We start from the raw sequence: 8,337 nt of genomic DNA, 5'->3' as shown, positions 1-8,337 counted from the left end.
TCGATAATCTCCTATCGATACTTGTTACTCTTAACTTGTATATATAAAAAATATAATAGTATATTAATTTATAATAAAATTTTTTCAAAAATTCAATAAGTTATTGTAAAATAAAATAGATAATATACAAATTATAATTTATTATTGCAGATATATTACAATAAAAAAAAAAAATAAAAATATTTGGTAATGTATGTTATAAACAAAATAATTTGTTGTAAACAAATTATATAATATGTTATATTTATTAACAAATTTATTTACTCTTATATAAATAAAATTAGTGGCTTCCCAAAAAGGAAAGCCTGTTTAAATTTATCGGATGTATTAAATATTCTTTAATAAATTTACTAAATATTTTAAGTAAATTATTATATTTTCTTAACCTCCAAAACCATACAAAGTACGACCTTGTCGTTTTAATGCATATACAACATCCATAGCTGTAACTGTTTTACGTTTTGCGTGTTCAGTATATGTAACAGCATCCCGAATAACATTTTCAAGGAATACTTTAAGTACACCACGTGTTTCTTCATAAATTAAACCAGAGATACGTTTTACTCCACCTCGTCGTGCTAAACGACGAATTGCAGGTTTTGTAATACCTTGGATATTATCACGCAAAACTTTTCTATGACGTTTTGCACCCCCTTTTCCAAGACCCTTTCCACCTTTTCCTCTGCCAGTCATTTTAATAAAAAATTATTTACAATATTTTAACGAACGGATAACACGTGTGTTAACCTCACAAGTATTGTAATGTATGTGAGCGCCGGTACAATTGTGCCTTTTTATATAAAGCATTAAAGATTTTTTAAGCCACGCCTATACAATTTGATTAGTCCATACTCTGATAGCTATCCAATAGGATATGACAACAAAAATTTTGAAATTTCATATAAATATAAATACAACACATTTATTTCGCATTTAAACATTTGACTTTGTAGTATCAAATTGTCGAATATAATTTTTAAAATTGTGTGTTTTTTTGTAAAAACATTATTATTTGAAAATGGCTAGAACCAAGCAAACTGCACGTAAATCAACTGGTGGTAAAGCACCAAGAAAACAATTAGCAACGAAAGCTGCACGTAAAAGTGCACCAGCAACTGGTGGAGTAAAAAAACCACACAGATATCGTCCTGGTACAGTAGCTTTACGAGAAATTCGTCGTTATCAAAAAAGTACTGAATTGTTAATTCGTAAATTACCATTCCAACGTTTAGTACGTGAAATTGCACAAGATTTTAAAACCGATTTACGTTTTCAAAGTTCAGCTGTTATGGCATTACAAGAAGCTAGTGAAGCCTATTTAGTAGGTTTATTTGAAGATACCAATTTATGCGCAATTCATGCAAAGCGTGTTACAATTATGCCTAAGGATATACAATTGGCAAGACGTATTCGTGGAGAACGTGCATAAGCGTTTTAAATGACAATTTAAAAAAAAAAAAACAAATAAGAAATATTTTCGGTCCTATATATAGGACCAACATATATTATTAAATAAGAGTATATTATTTTTATTAAAAAAATATATATATATATATATATATATATATATATATATATATATATATAAATATAAATTATTGAAATAAAATTAAACATTATTAAAATTTTGTTATAATTATAAGCGATTGCTATTTCTAAAAATAAATAAATTTCATAAAATTTATATTATTTTATATTCATTTGAAATATTAAAAAAACTTCTCGCTTTAAAGTAACCATGATATGAGTTATAAATGCAATAAAATTTTATACAAAAAATAATATTTATTTGTTGATGAATAATATAAAAGGTTTACATTTCTAAATAACATATATTTATATATGGTGTGTAAAAAAAAAGAAAAGAAGAAAAATAATTTATATTTTAATATAAAAAGGCAACCGCACACAGTGTTCCCAAGCGGTCACCCATCCAAGTACTGACTGTGCCCAATGTTGCTTAACTTCGGTGATCGGACGAGAACCGGTGTTTTCAACGTGGTATGGCTGTTGCCAGTAATAAATGAAAATTTTTACAAATATATATTTTTCATAAATATCATTAATATTAAAGTATATTATTAAAATTTTCAATGAAGTAATCAATTTAAATATATACTTATTTATTATACCATATATTTTAAATAAAAATGCAACCGCACACAGTATTCTCAAGTGGCCACCCATCCGTGGTACTGACTGTGGCAAATGTTTCTAAACTATTATTTTATAAAATATTTATACAAAAAATAATTTACTCTTATCAAATATTAATTTGTGGCCTGTATTAAGGCCTATGTTATTTTCATTTTTTAGCAAAAATAATGAAATATTTCAATATATTATTAAAGTAACAGATCATTTCTTTTTTGGTGCTGCTTTTTTAATTTTTGTAGGAGATGATTTGGCAACAGAAGCTTTCTTAGCTTTTGGTGCTTTCGGTTTACGAGCAGGGCTACTTTTGGCAGCGGATTTTGTACTTTTTGCTGGTTTTGCTTTAACTGGTGCTTTTTTTGATGCCGCTGATGATTTTGCAGTAACTTTTTTAGCAGCAGTTGATGATGATGGAGTCGCTTTTTTTGCTTTAGGCTTTTTGGCTGCCAATGATGTAGTTGTGGCTTTCTTTTCTTTTGGTGCCCGTTTACTTTTAGCACTCTTTGCTGAACCTTTTGCTCCACTTTCTTTTTTGGATACTTTTGATTTAGCTGAAGAATTAGATGAAGCGGAAGCAGCCAATTTGAATGAACCAGATGCACCTTTACCTTTAGTTTGTACCAAGGCTCCCTCAGTTACAGCAGCTTTTAAATATTTTTTAATAAATGGTGAAATTTTATCAGAATCCACTTTATAATTTGCAGCTAAATATTTTTTAATTGCTTGTAATGATGAACCACCACGTTCTTTTAAATTTTTAATTGCGTTAACAACCATTTCTGATGTACGTGGATGTGTTGGTTTTGAATGTTGTTTTGTACGTTTAGCACCAGAAGCTGTTGCTTTTTTTGTTGGTGTTGTAGAAGCAGCAGTAACCGCAGTTGCTGCAACAGCTGTAGAATTTTCTTCGGCCATATTTTTTACTTTATAAAAATAATGTATTTATTATAAATATTTAAATGATAAAATATAATAATTCTATCAAATAAAAAATAAAGGTTTTCAATTATATCATTATTCACAATAATATAAGTCCCTATGTAAGTCAAAGTACCATGTAGAAAACACATAAAAATTAAATAGTATTTCTAATTTACTGTCGTAGTAAACATGATTTATTTTTTCAATTTCTATAATATATAAAATAATAAATTATAAATTTAATAATAATATTTATTTTATAAATTAAAATATATTTAATTTTTTTATTAACAATTATTAATAAACATAGTTTAATATTAATTATTTCAATCATACAAAACAATAATATTTTTAAGGTAAACTTAAAAAGTATATATTTTTATTTTTTATTTAATATCGATTTATTATAAATTATTAGTATATAAATAATTAAAAAATTTAATATATAAATATATATATTATAGTATAAGATTTCATTTTTAGAAAAACTTTTTTTGTCAATAATGAAAACGTATTATTATGAAATGTGTTAATCGAACATTGACAAAATATATTTCATTAGAAAATACTTTTATTTATGCATTAATATCAATAATTAACTATTAAATTAATTTTTTCATAATTATATAAAGAAATTTTATACTGATATAAGTATTTATATATTATAATATTTATTTTAAATATAAAAAAATTTATGACAAAATATATTATTAGAGTATTTGTTGAGATTAATATAAGATTATTTTAAATAAGAATTAATTTATATAATTATTAAAATATTATTAATTTTATGTTATGTAATTTTAATAAAAATAAATAATAATAATAAATATAAAAATTTTTTAACAATTTAAATTTTATATGATCTAAATAATTTTGTTAAGTACGATATGAGAAATCATTGTAAGCTTCGTTAAGAAACTTTGTAATATAAAATAATAATAATAATATTAAATATATAAATAAATAAAATAAATTTGATACATATTTTTGGTTCATTCTGTGTATAAATCAAAGGATACCGAATAATTGGTAACGGATGCGATATATTATAGTATCGAGTATTAAAACATAATATATAAATTTATCTTGTTATTCAAATTTTTTGTTACTTAACTTATGTATTTAGAAAATTTATAATATTATTTATATAATTGACATAAAATCTTATAAATTGAAATTTTATTAATATGTATCAAAAGAAGAGAGTAACGTATTGATATAATATCAAAGGATACTGATTATTTAAATAACGAATACGTCATATATTGTTTGTGTAACAAAGTTCACTTGGCCATCTAGTTGAAAATAACATTTTCAATAGAAAGTTTATATGCTTTTTTTTTTCTTTAATTATTAAAAAAATAAATTGAAATTTAATTCAATCAAATTTTATAATAATTTTTAAAAAATTTTTCCTTTTAAAAAATATTTTGTGATGTTGTGATAATATGTATTAATACAAGTGCATCCTGATACTTTTATCTCTAGTAAAGGTATGAGTATCATGAACAGTTTTGTTATCTAATGATATTATTTTGATAATATTTTGTGTATATTCTTATAATATTTTGTCTAAATATCATCATAATACAATATTATTTTGATAATATTTTATGAATATTCTTATAATATGTTACCTAAATGTCATCATAATATGATGAATTATTTCCATAATAACATATAAAAAAGAAAAAAAAAAAAAAGAATCATTAATTTATAATTATTTAAATTGATTCTTTAAAAAAATATTATAATATATTATTTATAAAAATAATTTTTACTCTTATTTTAAATAAATTTGTGGCCTTTTATTAAAAGGCCTATGATCGATGTATTATTATTATAAAAATTAATGCAATGTTTTTAATTTATGCTTTCTTTTCAGTTTTCTTTGGTAATAACACTGCTTGAATGTTTGGTAATACACCACCTTGAGCAATTGTTACACCAGATAATAATTTATTTAATTCTTCATCATTACGAATTGCCAATTGTAAATGACGTGGAATGATACGTGTTTTTTTGTTATCACGGGCAGCATTACCAGCTAACTCGAGAACTTCTGCAGCCAAATATTCCATAACAGCAGCCAAATATACTGGGGCACCAGCACCTACTCGTTCAGCATAATTTCCTTTTCGTAATAATCTGTGAATTCTTCCAACAGGAAATTGTAATCCTGCTCGGCTTGATCTTGACTTTGCCTTTCCCTTTACTTTACCACCTTTACCTCGTCCAGACATAGCGAATAAATTTATTTAATTAATATTTTTTTTTGTAAATATAATCACACAGATGTGTACGTTACGGGGATTGTAACATAAATGTTTAAAATGTTATTTGGGTATTTTAATTTATAATATTTATAAAATATAAAACTTTAAAAATAAACCAATCACCTTATAGTATTATTTTCAGCCAATCAGAGAGTAGTATTCATTTTTATTGTTATATCCATCTTCGCGTATATAATACGCTAGTTGTATACACGACACGCTCATACATATACTGACTGGTGTTCTGTAACTATCTGTGTATATTAATTGTTTGTAACAATGCCACCAAAAACAAGTGGAAAAGCAGCAAAAAAAGCTGGCAAAGCTCAAAAAAATATATCAAAGAGTGATAAGAAAAAAGAAGAGGAAGCGCAAGGAATCATATGCAATTTACATTTACAAAGTATTAAAACAAGTGCATCCTGATACTGGTATCTCTAGTAAAGCTATGAGTATCATGAACAGTTTTGTTAATGATATTTTTGAACGTATTGCTGCTGAAGCATCACGTTTAGCACATTATAATAAACGTTCAACAATCACAAGTCGGGAAATTCAAACCGCAGTTCGATTATTATTACCTGGTGAATTGGCAAAGCACGCTGTTAGTGAAGGTACTAAAGCTGTTACAAAATATACAAGTTCAAAATAAATAAATCGAAAATATTATTTAATTGATAACATAAAAATACATCAACATATAAAAACGGCTCTCTTTTTAAGAGAGCCATCAAATTTTTTAAATAAGAGTAAATTATTTTTATATATACAAAAAAATTAAATAAACAATTATTAATATCATATTTAATATAAAATTTTATATATTAATAGCTTGAATATATCTATTATTAGTATATCAATATTATTAATTTTAAATATAATAAAGGATATCGCGGAATATATATCGTAAATCAGTGTAATGCAAATGCATTACATTACCTTTATTATTTTCATTTTACATTTACTACTTGTTTATGTACGCTTATAATTATTAGAAAAATATTTTTAATAATTTTAAAAAATAAATGAAATAATAAAAATTTAATAATAAATTATTTATTGAAAGTATAAAAAATGGTATAGCAAAATCTTTATTTTCTTTGATTAAGGCGAAATGTTTTATTAGTTATAAATTCGATAATCTCCTATCGATACTTGTTACTCTTAACTTATATATATAAAAAATATAATAGTATATTAATTTATAATAAAATTTTTTCAAAAATTCAATAAGTTATTGTAAAATAAAATAGATAATATACAAATTATAATTTATTATTGCAGATATATTACAATAAAAAAAAAAAATAAAAATATTTGGTAATGTATGTTATAAACAAAATAATTTGTTGTAAACAAATTATATAATATGTTATATTTATTAACAAATTTATTTACTCTTATATAAATAAAATTAGTGGCTTCCCAAAAAGGAAAGCCTGTTTAAATTTATCGGATGTATTAAATATTCTTTAATAAATTTACTAAATATTTTAAGTAAATTATTATATTTTCTTAACCTCCAAAACCATACAAAGTACGACCTTGTCGTTTTAATGCATATACAACATCCATAGCTGTAACTGTTTTACGTTTTGCGTGTTCAGTATATGTAACAGCATCCCGAATAACATTTTCAAGGAATACTTTAAGTACACCACGTGTTTCTTCATAAATTAAACCAGAGATACGTTTTACTCCACCTCGTCGTGCTAAACGACGAATTGCAGGTTTTGTAATACCTTGGATATTATCACGCAAAACTTTTCTATGACGTTTTGCACCCCCTTTTCCAAGACCCTTTCCACCTTTTCCTCTGCCAGTCATTTTAATAAAAAATTATTTACAATATTTTAACGAACGGATAACACGTGTGTTAACCTCACAAGTATTGTAATGTATGTGAGCGCCGGTACAATTGTGCCTTTTTATATAAAGCATTAAAGATTTTTTAAGCCACGCCTATACAATTTGATTAGTCCATACTCTGATAGCTATCCAATAGGATATGACAACAAAAATTTTGAAATTTCATATAAATATAAATACAACACATTTATTTCGCATTTAAACATTTGACTTTGTAGTATCAAATTGTCGAATATAATTTTTAAAATTGTGTGTTTTTTTGTAAAAACATTATTATTTGAAAATGGCTAGAACCAAGCAAACTGCACGTAAATCAACTGGTGGTAAAGCACCAAGAAAACAATTAGCAACGAAAGCTGCACGTAAAAGTGCACCAGCAACTGGTGGAGTAAAAAAACCACACAGATATCGTCCTGGTACAGTAGCTTTACGAGAAATTCGTCGTTATCAAAAAAGTACTGAATTGTTAATTCGTAAATTACCATTCCAACGTTTAGTACGTGAAATTGCACAAGATTTTAAAACCGATTTACGTTTTCAAAGTTCAGCTGTTATGGCATTACAAGAAGCTAGTGAAGCCTATTTAGTAGGTTTATTTGAAGATACCAATTTATGCGCAATTCATGCAAAGCGTGTTACAATTATGCCTAAGGATATACAATTGGCAAGACGTATTCGTGGAGAACGTGCATAAGCGTTTTAAATGACAATTTAAAAAAAAAAAAACAAATAAGAAATATTTTCGGTCCTATATATAGGACCAACATATATTATTAAATAAGAGTATATTATTTTTATTAAAAAATATATATATATATATATATATATATATATATATATATATATATATAAATATAAATTATTGAAATAAAATTAAACATTATTAAAATTTTGTTATAATTATAAGCGATTGCTATTTCTAAAAATAAATAAATTTCATAAAATTTATATTATTTTATATTCATTTGAAATATTAAAAAAACTTCTCGCTTTAAAGTAACCATGATATGAGTTATAAATGCAATAAAATTTTATACAAAAAATAATATTTATTTGTTGATGAATAATATAAAAGGTTTACATTTCTAAATAACATATATTTATATATGGTGTG

General features: G+C 24.3%; 1 non-coding gene across 1 annotated transcript; it reads right to left on the bottom strand.

Moving 5' to 3' along the window:
* Window positions 1-1,896: 1,896 nt before the first annotated feature.
* Window positions 1,897-2,015, bottom strand: LOC123303748. The gene has a single exon (XR_006535838.1). It is a non-coding gene; the product is annotated as a 5S ribosomal RNA (ribosomal RNA).
* Window positions 2,016-8,337: the final 6,322 nt, after the last annotated feature.

This window comes from Chrysoperla carnea, assembly GCF_905475395.1.
Source record: "Chrysoperla carnea chromosome X unlocalized genomic scaffold, inChrCarn1.1 SUPER_X_unloc_130, whole genome shotgun sequence".
Classification (NCBI taxonomy): Eukaryota; Metazoa; Arthropoda; class Insecta; order Neuroptera; family Chrysopidae; genus Chrysoperla; species Chrysoperla carnea.
Note: the sequence above shows the minus strand (reverse complement) of the source record. Positions and strands in the feature narration are given on the sequence as shown.